The sequence below is a fragment of the Heptranchias perlo genome, chromosome 12 (assembly GCF_035084215.1).
Source record: "Heptranchias perlo isolate sHepPer1 chromosome 12, sHepPer1.hap1, whole genome shotgun sequence".
NCBI classification, from domain to species: domain Eukaryota; kingdom Metazoa; phylum Chordata; class Chondrichthyes; order Hexanchiformes; family Hexanchidae; genus Heptranchias; species Heptranchias perlo.
The window spans coordinates 187670-206454 of record NC_090336.1 but is presented as its reverse complement, the minus strand read 5'-3'; positions in this window follow the sequence as shown (position 1 = coordinate 206454).

The following is an 18785-nucleotide window of genomic DNA, read 5'->3' as shown; positions in this document are numbered from 1 at the left end:
TTGTCCTATTGTAACCCAGTGTCCCGGGGGGGGGGTGAATATTAGCCCGGGCTCTGTGTCCTATTGTAACCCAGTGTCCCGGGGGGGGGGGTGAATATTAGCCCGGGCTCTGTGTCCTATTGTAACCCAGTGTCCCGGGGGGGGGTGAATATTAGCCCGGGCCTCTGTGTCCTATTGTAACCCAGTGTCCCGGGGGGGGGGGGTGAGGAATATTAGCCCGGGCTCTGTGTCCTATTGTAACCCAGTGTCCCGGGGGGGGGGTGATATTAGCCCGGGCTCTGTGTCCTATTGTAACCCAGTGTCCCGGGGGGGGTGAGAATATTAGCCCGGGCTCTGTGTCCTATTGTAACCCAGTGTCCCGGGGGGGGGGTGAATATTAGCCCGGGCTCTGTGTCCTATTGTAACCCAGTGTCCCGGGGGGGGGGTGAATATTAGCCCGGGCTCTGTGTCCTATTGTAACCCAGTGTCCCGGGGGGGGGGTGAATATTAGCCCGGGCTCTGTGTCCTATTGTAACCCAGTGTCCCGGGGGGGGGGGTGAATATTAGCCCGGGCTCTGTGTCCTATTGTAACCCAGTGTCCCGGGGGGGGGGTGAATATTAGCCCGGGCTCTGTGTCCTATTGTAACCCAGTGTCCCCGGGGGGGGTGAGAATATTAGCCCGGGCTCTGTGTCCTATTGTAACCCAGTGTCCCGGGGGGGGGGTGAATATTAGCCCGGGCTCTGTGTCCTATTGTAACCCAGTGTCCCGGGGGGGGGGTGAATATTAGCCCGGGCTCTGTGTCCTATTGTAACCCAGTGTCCCGGGGGGGGGGTGAATATTAGCCCGGGCTCTGTGTCCTATTGTAACCCAGTGTCCCGGGGGGGGGTGAGAATATTAGCCCGGCTCTGTGTCCTATTGTAACCCAGTGTCCCGGGGGGGGGTGAATATTAGCCCGGGCTCTGTGTCCTATTGTAACCCAGTGTCCCGGGGGGGGGGTGAATATTAGCCCGGGCTCTGTGTCCTATTGTAACCCAGTGTCCCGGGGGGGGGGGTGAATATTAGCCCGGGCTCTGTGTCCTATTGTAACCCAGTGTCCCGGGGGGGGGTGAATATTAGCCCGGGCTCTGTGTCCTATTGTAACCCAGTGTCCCGGGGGGGGGGTGAATATTAGCCCGGGCTCTGTGTCCTATTGTAACCCAGTGTCCCGGGGGGGGGTGAATATTAGCCCGGGCTCTGTGTCCTATTGTAACCCAGTGTCCCGGGGGGGGGGGTGAATATTAGCCCGGGCTCTGTGTCCTATTGTAACCCAGTGTCCCGGGGGGGGGGTGAATATTAGCCCGGGCTCTGTGTCCTATTGTAACCCAGTGTCCCGGGGGGGGGGGTGAATATTAGCCCGGGCTCTGTGTCCTATTGTAACCCAGTGTCCCGGGGGGGGGTGAATATTAGCCCGGGCTCTGTGTCCTATTGTAACCCAGTGTCCCGGGGGGGGTGAGAATATTAGCCCGGGCTCTGTGTCCTATTGTAACCCAGTGTCCCGGGGGGGGGTGAATATTAGCCCGGGCTCTGTGTCCTATTGTAACCCAGTGTCCCGGGGGGGGGTGAATATTAGCCCGGGCTCTGTGTCCTATTGTAACCCAGTGTCCCGGGGGGGGGGTGAATATTAGCCCGGGCTCTGTGTCCTATTGTAACCCAGTGTCCCGGGGGGGGGGGGTGAATATTAGCCCGGGCTCTGTGTCCTATTGTAACCCAGTGTCCCGGGGGGGGGGTGAATATTAGCCCGGGCTCTGTGTCCTATTGTAACCCAGTGTCCCGGGGGGGGGGTGAATATTAGCCCGGGCTCTGTGTCCTATTGTAACCCAGTGTCCCGGGGGGGGGGGTGAATATTAGCCCGGGCTCTGTGTCCTATTGTAACCCAGTGTCCCGGGGGGGGGGGGGTGAATATTAGCCCGGGCTCTGTGTCCTATTGTAACCCAGTGTCCCGGGGGGGGGGGTGAATATTAGCCCGGGCTCTGTGTCCTATTGTAACCCAGTGTCCCGGGGGGGGGGTGAATATTAGCCCGGGCTCTGTGTCCTATTGTAACCCAGTGTCCCGGGGGGGGGGTGAATATTAGCCCGGGCTCTGTGTCCTATTGTAACCCAGTGTCCCGGGGGGGGGGTGAATATTAGCCCGGGCTCTGTGTCCTATTGTAACCCAGTGTCCGGGGGGGGGGTGAATATTAGCCCGGGCTCTGTGTCCTATTGTAACCCAGTGTCCCGGGGGGGGGTGAATATTAGCCCGGGCTCTGTGTCCTATTGTAACCCAGTGTCCCGGGGGGGGGGTGAATATTAGCCCGGGCTCTGTGTCCTATTGTAACCCAGTGTCCCGGGGGGGGGGTGAATATTAGCCCGGGCTCTGTGTCCTATTGTAACCCAGTGTCCCGGGGGGGGGGGTGAGAATATTAGCCCGGGCTCTGTGTCCTATTGTAACCCAGTGTCCCGGGGGGGGGGGTGAATATTAGCCCGGGCTCTGTGTCCTATTGTAACCCAGTGTCCCGGGGGGGGGGGTGAGAATATTAGCCCGGGCTCTGTGTCCTATTGTAACCCAGTGTCCCGGGGGGGGGGTGAATATTAGCCCGGGCTCTGTGTCCTATTGTAACCCAGTGTCCCGGGGGGGGGTGAATATTAGCCCGGGCTCTGTGTCCTATTGTAACCCAGTGTCCCGGGGGGGGGTGAATATTAGCCCGGGCTCTGTGTCCTATTGTAACCCAGTGTCCCGGGGGGGGGGGTGAATATTAGCCCGGGCTCTGTGTCCTATTGTAACCCAGTGTCCCGGGGGGGGGGTGAATATTAGCCCGGGCTCTGTGTCCTATTGTAACCCAGTGTCCCGGGGGGGGGGGGGTGAATATTAGCCCGGGCTCTGTGTCCTATTGTAACCCAGTGTCCCGGGGGGGGGGGGTGAATATTAGCCCGGGCTCTGTGTCCTATTGTAACCCAGTGTCCCGGGGGGGGGGGGTGAATATTAGCCCGGGCTCTGTGTCCTATTGTAACCCAGTGTCCCGGGGGGGGGGTGAATATTAGCCCGGGCTCTGTGTCCTATTGTAACCCAGTGTCCCGGGGGGGGGGGTGAATATTAGCCCGGGCTCTGTGTCCTATTGTAACCCAGTGTCCCGGGGGGGGGGTGAATATTAGCCCGGGCTCTGTGTCCTATTGTAACCCAGTGTCCCGGGGGGGGGGGTGAATATTAGCCCGGGCTCTGTGTCCTATTGTAACCCAGTGTCCCGGGGGGGGGGGTGAATATTAGCCCGGGCTCTGTGTCCTATTGTAACCCAGTGTCCCGGGGGGGGGGTGAATATTAGCCCGGGCTCTGTGTCCTATTGTAACCCAGTGTCCCGGGGGGGGGGGTGAATATTAGCCCGGGCTCTGTGTCCTATTGTAACCCAGTGTCCCGGGGGGGGGGTGAATATTAGCCCGGGCTCTGTGTCCTATTGTAACCCAGTGTCCCGGGGGGGGGGTGAATATTAGCCCGGGCTCTGTGTCCTATTGTAACCCAGTGTCCCGGGGGGGGGGGTGAATATTAGCCCGGGCTCTGTGTCCTATTGTAACCCAGTGTCCCGGGGGGGGGTGAATATTAGCCCGGGCTCTGTGTCCTATTGTAACCCAGTGTCCCGGGGGGGGGTGAATATTAGCCCGGGCTCTGTGTCCTATTGTAACCCAGTGTCCCGGGGGGGGGGTGAATATTAGCCCGGGCTCTGTGTCCTATTGTAACCCAGTGTCCCGGGGGGGGGGGTGAATATTAGCCCGGGCTCTGTGTCCTATTGTAACCCAGTGTCCCGGGGGGGGGGTGAATATTAGCCCGGGCTCTGTGTCCTATTGTAACCCAGTGTCCCGGGGGGGGGGGTGAATATTAGCCCGGGCTCTGTGTCCTATTGTAACCCAGTGTCCCGGGGGGGGGGTGAATATTAGCCCGGGCTCTGTGTCCTATTGTAACCCAGTGTCCCGGGGGGGGGTGAATATTAGCCCGGGCTCTGTGTCCTATTGTAACCCAGTGTCCCGGGGGGGGGGGGTGAATATTAGCCCGGGCTCTGTGTCCTATTGTAACCCAGTGTCCCGGGGGGGGGGGTGAATATTAGCCCGGGCTCTGTGTCCTATTGTAACCCAGTGTCCCGGGGGGGGGGTGAATATTAGCCCGGGCTCTGTGTCCTATTGTAACCCAGTGTCCCGGGGGGGGGGGTGAATATTAGCCCGGGCTCTGTGTCCTATTGTAACCCAGTGTCCCGGGGGGGGGGTGAATATTAGCCCGGGCTCTGTGTCCTATTGTAACCCAGTGTCCCGGGGGGGGGGTGAATATTAGCCCGGGCTCTGTGTCCTATTGTAACCCAGTGTCCCGGGGGGGGGGTGAATATTAGCCCGGGCTCTGTGTCCTATTGTAACCCAGTGTCCCGGGGGGGGGGTGAATATTAGCCCGGGCTCTGTGTCCTATTGTAACCCAGTGTCCCGGGGGGGGGGTGAATATTAGCCCGGGCTCTGTGTCCTATTGTAACCCAGTGTCCCGGGGGGGGGGGTGAATATTAGCCCGGGCTCTGTGTCCTATTGTAACCCAGTGTCCCGGGGGGGGGGGTGAATATTAGCCCGGGCTCTGTGTCCTATTGTAACCCAGTGTCCCGGGGGGGGGGTGAATATTAGCCCGGGCTCTGTGTCCTATTGTAACCCAGTGTCCCGGGGGGGGGGTGAATATTAGCCCGGGCTCTGTGTCCTATTGTAACCCAGTGTCCCGGGGGGGGGGGTGAATATTAGCCCGGGCTCTGTGTCCTATTGTAACCCAGTGTCCCGGGGGGGGGGTGAATATTAGCCCGGGCTCTGTGTCCTATTGTAACCCAGTGTCCCGGGGGGGGGTGAATATTAGCCCGGGCTCTGTGTCCTATTGTAACCCAGTGTCCCGGGGGGGGGTGAATATTAGCCCGGGCTCTGTGTCCTATTGTAACCCAGTGTCCCGGGGGGGGGGTGAATATTAGCCCGGGCTCTGTGTCCTATTGTAACCCAGTGTCCCGGGGGGGGGTGAATATTAGCCCGGGCTCTGTGTCCTATTGTAACCCAGTGTCCCGGGGGGGGGGGGTGAATATTAGCCCGGGCTCTGTGTCCTATTGTAACCCAGTGTCCCGGGGGGGGGGTGAATATTAGCCCGGCTCTGTGTCCTATTGTAACCCAGTGTCCCGGGGGGGGGGGTGAATATTAGCCCGGGCTCTGTGTCCTATTGTAACCCAGTGTCCCGGGGGGGGGTGTGAATATTAGCCCGGGCTCTGTGTCCTATTGTAACCCAGTGTCCCGGGGGGGGGGTGAATATTAGCCCGGGCTCTGTGTCCTATTGTAACCCAGTGTCCCGGGGGGGGGGGTGAATATTAGCCCGGGCTCTGTGTCCTATTGTAACCCAGTGTCCCGGGGGGGGGGTGAATATTAGCCCGGGCTCTGTGTCCTATTGTAACCCAGTGTCCCGGGGGGGGGGTGAATATTAGCCCGGGCTCTGTGTCCTATTGTAACCCAGTGTCCCGGGGGGGGGGGTGAATATTAGCCCGGGCTCTGTGTCCTATTGTAACCCAGTGTCCCGGGGGGGGGGGGTGAATATTAGCCCGGCTCTGTGTCCTATTGTAACCCAGTGTCCCGGGGGGGGGGGGTGAATATTAGCCCGGGCTCTGTGTCCTATTGTAACCCAGTGTCCCGGGGGGGGGTGAATATTAGCCCGGGCTCTGTGTCCTATTGTAACCCAGTGTCCCGGGGGGGGGGTGAATATTAGCCCGGGCTCTGTGTCCTATTGTAACCCAGTGTCCCGGGGGGGGGGGTGAATATTAGCCCGGGCTCTGTGTCCTATTGTAACCCAGTGTCCCGGGGGGGGGGGTGAATATTAGCCCGGGCTCTGTGTCCTATTGTAACCCAGTGTCCCGGGGGGGGGGGTGAATATTAGCCCGGGCTCTGTGTCCTATTGTAACCCAGTGTCCCGGGGGGGGGGTGAATATTAGCCCGGGCTCTGTGTCCTATTGTAACCCAGTGTCCCGGGGGGGGGGGTGAATATTAGCCCGGGCTCTGTGTCCTATTGTAACCCAGTGTCCCGGGGGGGGGGTGAATATTAGCCCGGGCTCTGTGTCCTATTGTAACCCAGTGTCCCGGGGGGGGGGTGAATATTAGCCCGGGCTCTGTGTCCTATTGTAACCCAGTGTCCCGGGGGGGGGGGTGAATATTAGCCCGGGCTCTGTGTCCTATTGTAACCCAGTGTCCCGGGGGGGGGGGTGAATATTAGCCCGGGCTCTGTGTCCTATTGTAACCCAGTGTCCCGGGGGGGGGTGAATATTAGCCCGGGCTCTGTGTCCTATTGTAACCCAGTGTCCCGGGGGGGGGGGTGAATATTAGCCCGGGCTCTGTGTCCTATTGTAACCCAGTGTCCCGGGGGGGGGGGTGAATATTAGCCCGGGCTCTGTGTCCTATTGTAACCCAGTGTCCGGGGGGGGGGTGAATATTAGCCCGGGCTCTGTGTCCTATTGTAACCCAGTGTCCCGGGGGGGGGGGTGAATATTAGCCCGGGCTCTGTGTCCTATTGTAACCCAGTGTCCCGGGGGGGGGGTGAATATTAGCCCGGGCTCTGTGTCCTATTGTAACCCAGTGTCCCGGGGGGGGGGGTGAATATTAGCCCGGGCTCTGTGTCCTATTGTAACCCAGTGTCCCGGGGGGGGGGTGAATATTAGCCCGGGCTCTGTGTCCTATTGTAACCAGTGTCCCGGGGGGGGGGGTGAATATTAGCCCGGGCTCTGTGTCCTATTGTAACCCAGTGTCCCGGGGGGGGGTGAATATTAGCCCGGGCTCTGTGTCCTATTGTAACCCAGTGTCCCGGGGGGGGGGTGAATATTAGCCCGGGCTCTGTGTCCTATTGTAACCCAGTGTCCCGGGGGGGGGTGAATATTAGCCCGGGCTCTGTGTCCTATTGTAACCCAGTGTCCCGGGGGGGGGGGTGAATATTAGCCCGGGCTCTGTGTCCTATTGTAACCCAGTGTCCCGGGGGGGGGGTGAATATTAGCCCGGGCTCTGTGTCCTATTGTAACCCAGTGTCCCGGGGGGGGGGTGAATATTAGCCCGGGCTCTGTGTCCTATTGTAACCCAGTGTCCCGGGGGGGGGGGTGAATATTAGCCCGGGCTCTGTGTCCTATTGTAACCCAGTGTCCCGGGGGGGGGGTGAATATTAGCCCGGGCTCTGTGTCCTATTGTAACCCAGTGTCCCGGGGGGGGGGGTGAATATTAGCCCGGGCTCTGTGTCCTATTGTAACCCAGTGTCCCGGGGGGGGGGGTGAATATTAGCCCGGGCTCTGTGTCCTATTGTAACCCAGTGTCCCGGGGGGGGGGGGTGAATATTAGCCCGGGCTCTGTGGTCCTATTGTAACCCAGTGTCCCGGGGGGGGGGGTGAATATTAGCCCGGGCTCTGTGTCCTATTGTAACCCAGTGTCCCGGGGGGGGGGTGAATATTAGCCCGGGCTCTGTGTCCTATTGTAACCCAGTGTCCCGGGGGGGGGGGTGAATATTAGCCCGGGCTCTGTGTCCTATTGTAACCCAGTGTCCCGGGGGGGGGGGGTGAATATTAGCCCGGGCTCTGTGTCCTATTGTAACCCAGTGTCCCGGGGGGGGGGTGAATATTAGCCCGGGCTCTGTGTCCTATTGTAACCCAGTGTCCCGGGGGGGGGGTGAATATTAGCCCGGGCTCTGTGTCCTATTGTAACCCAGTGTCCCGGGGGGGGGGTGAATATTAGCCCGGGCTCTGTGTCCTATTGTAACCCAGTGTCCCGGGGGGGGGGGTGAATATTAGCCCGGGCTCTGTGTCCTATTGTAACCCAGTGTCCCGGGGGGGGGGTGAATATTAGCCCGGGCTCTGTGTCCTATTGTAACCCAGTGTCCCGGGGGGGGGTGAATATTAGCCCGGGCTCTGTGTCCTATTGTAACCCAGTGTCCCGGGGGGGGGTGTGAATATTAGCCCGGGCTCTGTGTCCTATTGTAACCCAGTGTCCCGGGGGGGGGGGTGAATATTAGCCCGGGCTTCTGTGTCCTATTGTAACCCAGTGTCCCGGGGGGGGGGGGTGAATATTAGCCCGGGCTCTGTGTCCTATTGTAACCCAGTGTCCCGGGGGGGGGTGAATATTAGCCCGGGCTCTGTGTCCTATTGTAACCCAGTGTCCCGGGGGGGGGGGTGAATATTAGCCCGGGCTCTGTGTCCTATTGTAACCCAGTGTCCCGGGGGGGGGGTGAATATTAGCCCGGGCTCTGTGTCCTATTGTAACCCAGTGTCCCGGGGGGGGGGTGAATATTAGCCCGGGCTCTGTGTCCTATTGTAACCCAGTGTCCCGGGGGGGGGGGGTGAATATTAGCCCGGGCTCTGTGTCCTATTGTAACCCAGTGTCCCGGGGGGGGGGGTGAATATTAGCCCGGGCTCTGTGTCCTATTGTAACCCAGTGTCCCGGGGGGGGGGGTGAATATTAGCCCGGGCTCTGTGTCCTATTGTAACCCAGTGTCCCGGGGGGGGGGGTGAATATTAGCCCGGGCTCTGTGTCCTATTGTAACCCAGTGTCCCGGGGGGGGGGGTGAATATTAGCCCGGGCTCTGTGTCCTATTGTAACCCAGTGTCCCGGGGGGGGGGTGAATATTAGCCCGGGCTCTGTGTCCTATTGTAACCCAGTGTCCCGGGGGGGGGGTGAATATTAGCCCGGGCTCTGTGTCCTATTGTAACCCAGTGTCCCGGGGGGGGGTGAATATTAGCCCGGGCTCTGTGTCCTATTGTAACCCAGTGTCCCGGGGGGGGGGTGAATATTAGCCCGGGCTCTGTGTCCTATTGTAACCCAGTGTCCCGGGGGGGGGGGTGAATATTAGCCCGGGCTCTGTGTCCTATTGTAACCCAGTGTCCCGGGGGGGGGGGTGAATATTAGCCCGGGCTCTGTGTCCTATTGTAACCCAGTGTCCCGGGGGGGGGGGTGAATATTAGCCCGGGCTCTGTGTCCTATTGTAACCCAGTGTCCCGGGGGGGGGGGTGAATATTAGCCCGGGCTCTGTGTCCTATTGTAACCCAGTGTCCCGGGGGGGGGGTGAGAATATTAGCCCGGGCTCTGTGTCCTATTGTAACCCAGTGTCCCGGGGGGGGGGTGAATATTAGCCCGGGCTCTGTGTCCTATTGTAACCCAGTGTCCCGGGGGGGGGGGTGAATATTAGCCCGGGCTCTGTGTCCTATTGTAACCCAGTGTCCCGGGGGGGGGTGAATATTAGCCCGGCTCTGTGTCCTATTGTAACCCAGTGTCCCGGGGGGGGGTGAATATTAGCCCGGGCTCTGTGTCCTATTGTAACCCAGTGTCCCGGGGGGGGGGTGAATATTAGCCCGGGCTCTGTGTCCTATTGTAACCCAGTGTCCCGGGGGGGGGGGTGAATATTAGCCCGGGCTCTGTGTCCTATTGTAACCCAGTGTCCCGGGGGGGGGGGTGAATATTAGCCCGGGCTCTGTGTCCTATTGTAACCCAGTGTCCCGGGGGGGGGGTGAATATTAGCCCGGGCTCTGTGTCCTATTGTAACCCAGTGTCCCGGGGGGGGGGGTGAATATTAGCCCGGGCTCTGTGTCCTATTGTAACCCAGTGTCCCGGGGGGGGGGTGAATATTAGCCCGGGCTCTGTGTCCTATTGTAACCCAGTGTCCCGGGGGGGGGGGTGAATATTAGCCCGGGCTCTGTGTCCTATTGTAACCCAGTGTCCCGGGGGGGGGGGTGAATATTAGCCCGGGCTCTGTGTCCTATTGTAACCCAGTGTCCCGGGGGGGGGGTGAATATTAGCCCGGGCTCTGTGTCCTATTGTAACCCAGTGTCCCGGGGGGGGGGTGAATATTAGCCCGGGCTCTGTGTCCTATTGTAACCCAGTGTCCCGGGGGGGGGGGGGTGAATATTAGCCCGGGCTCTGTGTCCTATTGTAACCCAGTGTCCCGGGGGGGGGGGTGAATATTAGCCCGGGCTCTGTGTCCTATTGTAACCCAGTGTCCCGGGGGGGGGGTGAATATTAGCCCGGGCTCTGTGTCCTATTGTAACCCAGTGTCCCGGGGGGGGGGGTGAATATTAGCCCGGGCTCTGTGTCCTATTGTAACCCAGTGTCCCGGGGGGGGGTGAGAATATTAGCCCGGGCTCTGTGTCCTATTGTAACCCAGTGTCCCGGGGGGGGGGTGAATATTAGCCCGGGCTCTGTGTCCTATTGTAACCCAGTGTCCCGGGGGGGGGTGAATATTAGCCCGGGCTCTGTGTCCTATTGTAACCCAGTGTCCCGGGGGGGGGGGGGTGAATATTAGCCCGGGCTCTGTGTCCTATTGTAACCCAGTGTCCCGGGGGGGGGGTGAGAATATTAGCCCGGGCTCTGTGTCCTATTGTAACCCAGTGTCCCGGGGGGGGGTGAATATTAGCCCGGGCTCTGTGTCCTATTGTAACCCAGTGTCCCGGGGGGGGGGTGAATATTAGCCCGGGCTCTGTGTCCTATTGTAAACCCAGTGTCCCGGGGGGGGGGTGAATATTAGCCCGGGCTCTGTGTCCTATTGTAACCCAGTGTCCCGGGGGGGGGGTGAATATTAGCCCGGGCTCTGTGTCCTATTGTAACCCAGTGTCCCGGGGGGGGGGGTGAATATTAGCCCGGGCTCTGTGTCCTATTGTAACCCAGTGTCCCGGGGGGGGGGGTGAATATTAGCCCGGGCTCTGTGTCCTATTGTAACCCAGTGTCCCGGGGGGGGGGTGAGAATATTAGCCCGGGCTCTGTGTCCTATTGTAACCCAGTGTCCCGGGGGGGGGGTGAATATTAGCCCGGGCTCTGTGTCCTATTGTAACCCAGTGTCCCGGGGGGGGGGGGTGAATATTAGCCCGGGCTCTGTGTCCTATTGTAACCCAGTGTCCCGGGGGGGGGGGTGAATATTAGCCCGGGCTCTGTGTCCTATTGTAACCCAGTGTCCCGGGGGGGGGGGTGAATATTAGCCCGGGCTCTGTGTCCTATTGTAACCCAGTGTCCCGGGGGGGGGGGGTGAATATTAGCCCGGGCTCTGTGTCCTATTGTAACCCAGTGTCCCGGGGGGGGGGGTGAATATTAGCCCGGGCTCTGTGTCCTATTGTAACCCAGTGTCCCGGGGGGGGGGGGTGAATATTAGCCCGGGCTCTGTGTCCTATTGTAACCCAGTGTCCCGGGGGGGGGTGAGAATATTAGCCCGGGCTCTGTGTCCTATTGTAACCCAGTGTCCCGGGGGGGGGTGAATATTAGCCCGGGCTCTGTGTCCTATTGTAACCCAGTGTCCCGGGGGGGGGGTGAATATTAGCCCGGGCTCTGTGTCCTATTGTAACCCAGTGTCCCGGGGGGGGGGGTGAATATTAGCCCGGGCTCTGTGTCCTATTGTAACCCAGTGTCCCGGGGGGGGGGGGGTGAATATTAGCCCGGGCTCTGTGTCCTATTGTAACCCAGTGTCCCGGGGGGGGGGGTGAGAATATTAGCCCGGGCTCTGTGTCCTATTGTAACCCAGTGTCCCGGGGGGGGGTGAGAATATTAGCCCGGGCTCTGTGTCCTATTGTAACCCAGTGTCCCGGGGGGGGGGGTGAATATTAGCCCGGGCTCTGTGTCCTATTGTAACCCAGTGTCCCGGGGGGGGGGGTGAATATTAGCCCGGGCTCTGTGTCCTATTGTAACCCAGTGTCCCGGGGGGGGGGTGTGAATATTAGCCCGGGCTCTGTGTCCTATTGTAACCCAGTGTCCCGGGGGGGGGGGGTGAATATTAGCCCGGGCTCTGTGTCCTATTGTAACCCAGTGTCCCGGGGGGGGGGGTGAGAATATTAGCCCGGGCTCTGTGTCCTATTGTAACCCAGTGTCCCGGGGGGGGGGTGAGAATATTAGCCCGGGCTCTGTGTCCTATTGTAACCCAGTGTCCCGGGGGGGGGGTGAGAATATTAGCCCGGGCTCTGTGTCCTATTGTAACCCAGTGTCCCGGGGGGGGGGGGTGAATATTAGCCCGGGCTCTGTGTCCTATTGTAACCCAGTGTCCCGGGGGGGGGTGTGAATATTAGCCCGGGCTCTGTGTCCTATTGTAACCCAGTGTCCCGGGGGGGGGGTGAATATTAGCCCGGGCTCTGTGTCCTATTGTAACCCAGTGTCCCGGGGGGGGGGGTGAATATTAGCCCGGGCTCTGTGTCCTATTGTAACCCAGTGTCCCGGGGGGGGGGGTGAATATTAGCCCGGGCTCTGTGTCCTATTGTAACCCAGTGTCCCGGGGGGGGGTGTGAATATTAGCCCGGGCTCTGTGTCCTATTGTAACCAGTGTCCCGGGGGGGGGGGGAATATTAGCCCGGGCTCTGTGTCCTATTGTAACCCAGTGTCCCGGGGGGGGGGGTGAATATTAGCCCGGGCTCTGTGTCCTATTGTAACCCAGTGTCCCGGGGGGGGGGGGTGAATATTAGCCGGGCTCTGTGTCCTATTGTAACCCAGTGTCCCGGGGGGGGGGTGAATATTAGCCCGGGCTCTGTGTCCTATTGTAACCCAGTGTCCCGGGGGGGGGGGTGAATATTAGCCCGGGCTCTGTGTCCTATTGTAACCCAGTGTCCCGGGGGGGGGGGTGAATATTAGCCCGGGCTCTGTGTCCTATTGTAACCCAGTGTCCCGGGGGGGGGGGTGAATATTAGCCCGGGCTCTGTGTCCTATTGTAACCCAGTGTCCCGGGGGGGGGGTGAATATTAGCCCGGGCTCTGTGTCCTATTGTAACCCAGTGTCCCGGGGGGGGGGTGAATATTAGCCCGGGCTCTGTGTCCTATTGTAACCCAGTGTCCCGGGGGGGGGGTGAATATTAGCCCGGGCTCTGTGTCCTATTGTAACCCAGTGTCCCGGGGGGGGGGGTGAGAATATTAGCCCGGGCTCTGTGTCCTATTGTAACCCAGTGTCCCCGGGGGGGGGGGTGAATATTAGCCCGGGCTCTGTGTCCTATTGTAACCCAGTGTCCCGGGGGGGGGGGTGAATATTAGCCCGGGCTCTGTGTCCTATTGTAACCCAGTGTCCCGGGGGGGGGGGTGAATATTAGCCCGGGCTCTGTGTCCTATTGTAACCCAGTGTCCCCGGGGGGGGGGTGAGAATATTAGCCCGGGCTCTGTGTCCTATTGTAACCCAGTGTCCCGGGGGGGGGGTGAATATTAGCCCGGGCTCTGTGTCCTAATGTAACCCAGTGTCCCGGGGGGGGGTGAATATTAGCCCGGGCTCTGTGTCCTATTGTAACCCAGTGTCCCGGGGGGGGGGGTGAATATTAGCCCGGGTCTGTGTCCTATTGTAACCCAGTGTCCCGGGGGGGGGTGAGAATATTAGCCCGGGCTCTGTGTCCTATTGTAACCCAGTGTCCCGGGGGGGGGGGGTGAATATTAGCCCGGGCTCTGTGTCCTATTGTAACCCAGTGTCCCGGGGGGGGGGGTGAATATTAGCCCGGGCTCTGTGTCCTATTGTAACCCAGTGTCCCGGGGGGGGGTGAATATTAGCCCGGGCTCTGTGTCCTATTGTAACCCAGTGTCCCGGGGGGGGGGTGAATATTAGCCCGGGCTCTGTGTCCTATTGTAACCCAGTGTCCCGGGGGGGGGGGGTGAATATTAGCCCGGGCTCTGTGTCCTATTGTAACCCAGTGTCCCGGGGGGGGGGTGAATATTAGCCCGGGCTCTGTGTCCTATTGTAACCCAGTGTCCCGGGGGGGGGGGTGAATATTAGCCCGGGCTCTGTGTCCTATTGTAACCCAGTGTCCCGGGGGGGGGGGTGAATATTAGCCCGGGCTCTGTGTCCTATTGTAACCCAGTGTCCCGGGGGGGGGGGTGAATATTAGCCCGGGCTCTGTGTCCTATTGTAACCCAGTGTCCCAGGGGGGGGGGGTGAATATTAGCCCGGGCTCTGTGTCCTATTGTAACCCAGTGTCCCGGGGGGGGGGGTGAATATTAGCCCGGGCTCTGTGTCCTATTGTAACCCAGTGTCCCGGGGGGGGGGGTGAATATTAGCCCGGGCTCTGTGTCCTATTGTAACCCAGTGTCCCGGGGGGGGGGGGGTGAATATTAGCCAGGGCTCTGTGTCCTATTGTAACCCAGTGTCCCGGGGGGGGGGGGGTGAATATTAGCCCGGGCTCTGTGTCCTATTGTAACCCAGTGTCCCGGGGGGGGGGGGTGAATATTAGCCCGGGCTCTGTGTCCTATTGTAACCCAGTGTCCCGGGGGGGGGGGGTGAATATTAGCCCGGGCTCTGTGTCCTATTGTAACCCAGTGTCCCGGGGGGGGGGGGGTGAATATTAGCCCGGGCTCTGTGTCCTATTGTAACCCAGTGTCCCGGGGGGGGGGGGGTGAATATTAGCCCGGGCTCTGTGTCCTATTGTAACCCAGTGTCCCGGGGGGGGGGGGTGAATATTTGCCCGGGCTCTGTGTCCTATTGTAACCCAGTGTCCCGGGGGGGGGGGTGAGAATATTAGCCCGGGCTCTGTGTCCTATTGTAACCCAGTGTCCCGGGGGGGGGGGTGAATATTAGCCCGGGCTCTGTGTCCTATTGTAACCCAGTGTCCCGGGGGGGGGTGAGAATATTAGCCCGGGCTCTGTGTCCTATTGTAACCCAGTGTCCCGGGGGGGGGGGGTGAATATTAGCCCGGGCTCTGTGTCCTATTGTAACCCAGTGTCCCGGGGGGGGGGTGAATATTAGCCCGGGCTCTGTGTCCTATTGTAACCCAGTGTCCCGGGGGGGGGGGGTGAATATTAGCCCGGGCTCTGTGTCCTATTGTAACCCAGTGTCCCGGGGGGGGGGTGAATATTAGCCCGGGCTCTGTGTCCTATTGTAACCCAGTGTCCCGGGGGGGGGGTGAATATTAGCCCGGGCTCTGTGTCCTATTGTAACCCAGTGTCCCGGGGGGGGGTGAATATTAGCCCGGGCTCTGTGTCCTATTGTAACCCAGTGTCCCGGGGGGGGGGGTGAATATTAGCCCGGGCTCTGTGTCCTATTGTAACCCAGTGTCCCGGGGGGGGGGGTGAATATTAGCCCGGGCTCTGTGTCCTATTGTAACCCAGTGTCCCGGGGGGGGGGGGTGAGAATATTAGCCCGGGCTCTGTGTCCTATTGTAACCCAGTGTCCCGGGGGGGGGGTGAATATTAGCCCGGGCTCTGTGTCCTATTGTAACCCAGTGTCCCGGGGGGGGGGGGTGAATATTAGCCCGGGCTCTGTGTCCTATTGTAACCCAGTGTCCCGGGGGGGGGGGGTGAATATTAGCCCGGGCTCTGTGTCCTATTGTAACCCAGTGTCCCGGGGGGGGGGTGAATATTAGCCCGGGCTCTGTGTCCTATTGTAACCCAGTGTCCCGGGGGGGGTGTGAATATTAGCCCGGGCTCTGTGTCCTATTGTAACCCAGTGTCCCGGGGGGGTGGGGGGGGTGAGAATATTAGCCCGGGCTCTGTGTCCTATTGTAACCCAGTGTCCCGGGGGGGGGGTGAATATTAGCCCGGGCTCTGTGTCCTATTGTAACCCAGTGTCCCGGGGGGGGGGGGGGTGAATATTAGCCCGGGCTCTGTGTCCTATTGTAACCCAGTGTCCCGGGGGGGTGGGGGGTGAGAGGCAGGATATTGATCTTTGGGAGTAGGTCGGGAGTGAGTGTGTCCAGGCGACAGGTGATGGTCAGGGACAGTTTGAGAGATGAGTGAGACAGAGGCACATTGATGAGGTTTAATTGCGACATTCAGGGTACTGTACAATGCTATAAATACATGGAATACTGAAATATTTACACCAGGAATCCCCATCCTACAGCAGCAAGCTTCAAATGCAAAAACTAAAAACCTCTCTGTTCAAACGAGATCAGAATATCCAACAAAACACAGACAACATCCAGGAGAGTAAGGAGCTGGCAGCAAGCTGCAGTCCTGGGACACACTGCTTACAATATACACTCACCACTTCAATCACCATCAGCTCGCTCCCCCTCCAACGGGGCAGGGGGGTGAATAGGGGTCTGATCGAGTGTGTGACGAGGGCCCTGGGGATGGGGAAAGGGGAGACACATGTCCATATCACAGAGAGCAAGGATAGTAACAGGGAAATTAATACCTCACAATATCCCCTCACTGGGTATGGGGGGGGGGATTACTCCTCTATTACTGTGAATGGTGGGGGGAGATTACTCCTCTATTACTGTGTATGGTGGGGGGGGGGTGATTACTCCTGTATTACTGTGTATGGGGGGTGAAGATTACTCCTCTATTACTGTGTATGGTCGGGGGGGGGTGATTACTCCTGTATTACTGTGTATGGGGGGTGAAGATTACTCCTCTATTACTGTGTATGGTGGGGTGTGATTACTCCTCTATTACTGTGTATGGGGGGTGATTACTCCTCTATTACTGTGTATGGTGGGGTGATTACTCCTCTATTACTGTGTATGGTGGGGTGATTACTCCTCTATTACTGTGTATGGTGGGGGGTGATTGCTCCTCTGTTACTGTGTATGGTGGGGGGTGATTACTCCTGTATTACTGTGTATGGTGGGGGGGGGGTGATTACTCCTCTATTACTGTGTATGGTGGGGGGGGGGTGATTACTCCTCTATTACTGTGTATGGTGGGGGGGGTGATTACTCCTCTATTACTGTGTATGGTGGGGGGTGATTACTCCTCTATAACTGTGTATGATGGGGGGAGATTACTCCTCTATTACTGTGTATGGTGGGGGGTGATTACTCCTCTATAACTGTGAATGGGGGGGGGGTGATTACTCCTCTATTACTGTGTATGATGGGGGGAGATTACTCCTCTATTACTGTGTATGGTGGGGGGTGATTACTCCTCTATTACTGTGTATGATGGGGGGAGATTACTCCTCTATTACTGTGTATGATGGGGGGAGATTACTCCTCTATTACTGTGTATGGTGGGGGGTGATTACTCCTCTATTACTGTGTATGATGGGGGGAGATTACTCCTCTATTACTGTGTATGGTGGGGGGGTGATTACTCCTCTATTACTGTGTATGGTGGGGGGGGGGTGATTACTCCTCTATTACTGTGTATGGTGGGGGGGGGTGATTACTCCTCTATTACTGTGTATGGTGGGGGGTGATTACTCATCTAATACTGTGTATGGTGGGGGGGGGGGTGATTACTCCCTCTATTACTGTGTATGGTGGGGGGGGGTGATTACTCATCTATTACTGTGTATGGTGGGGGGTGATTACTCCTCTATTACTGTGTATGATGGGGGGAGATTACTCCTCTATTACTGTGTATGGTGGGGGGGGGGTGATTACTCATCTAATACTGTGTATGGTGGGGGGGGGTGATTACTCCTCTATTACTGTGTATGGTGGGGGGGGTGATTACTCATCTATTACTGTGTATGGTGGGGGGTGATTACTCCTCTATTACTGTGTATGATGGGGGGAGATTACTCCTCTATTACTGTGTATGGTGGGGGGTGATTACTCCTCCATTTACTGTGTATGATGGGGGGAGATTACTCCTCTATTACTGTGTATGGTGGGGGGGGGGTGATTACTCCTCTATTACTGTGTATGGTGGGGGGAGATTACTCCTCTATTACTGTGTATGGTGGGGGGGGGGTGATTACTCATCTAATACTGTGTATGGTGGGGGGGGGTGATTACTCCTCTATTACTGTGTATGGTGGGGGGGGTGATTACTCATCTATTACTGTGTATGGTGGGGGGTGATTACTCCTCTATTACTGTGTATGATGGGGGGAGATTACTCCTCTATTACTGTGTATGGTGGGGGGTGATTACTCCTCCATTACTGTGTATGATGGGGGGAGATTACTCCTCTATTACTGTGTGTGATGGGGGGAGATTACTCCTCTATTACTGTGTATGGTGGGGGGGGTGATTACTCATCTAATACTGTGTATGGTGGGGGGGGGTGATTACTCATCTAATACTGTGTATGGTGGGGGGGGGGTGATTACTCCTCTATTACTGTGTATGGGTGGGGGGGGTGATTACTCCTCTATTACTGTGTATGATGGGGGGAGATTACTCCTCTATTACTGTGTATGGTGATTACTCATCTATTACTGTGTATGGTGGGGGGTGATTACTCCTCTATTACTGTGTATGATGGGGGGAGATTACTCCTCTATTACTGTGTATGGTGGGGGGGGGTGATTACTCATCTAATACTGTGTATGGTGGGGGGGGTGATTACTCCTCTATTACTGTGTATGGTGGGGGGGGGGTGATTACTCATCTATTACTGTGTATGGTGGGGGGTGATTACTCCTCTATTACTGTGTATGATGGGGGGAGATTACTCCTCTAATTACTGTGTATGGTGGGGGGTGGATTACTCCTCTATTACTGTGTATGATGGGGGGAGATTACTCCTCTATTACTGTGTGTGATGGGGGGAGATTACTCCTCTATTACTGTGTATGGTGGGGGGTGATTACTCCTCTATTACTGTGTATGATGGGGGGAGATTACTCCTCTATTACCGTGTATGGTGGGGGGGTGATTACTCCTCTATTACTGTGTATGGTGGGGGGGGTGATTACTCCTCTATTACTGTGTATGGTGGGGGGGGGGGGGGGGGGTGATTACTCCTCTATTACTGTGTATGGTGGGGGGTGATTACTCATCTAATACTGTGTATGGTGGGGGGGTGATTACTCCTCTATTACTGTGTATGGTGGGGGGGTGATTACTCATCTATTACTGTGTATGGTGAGGGGTGATTACTCCTCTATTACTGTGTATGATGGGGGGAGATTACTCCTCTATTACTGTGTATGGTGGGGGGTGATTACT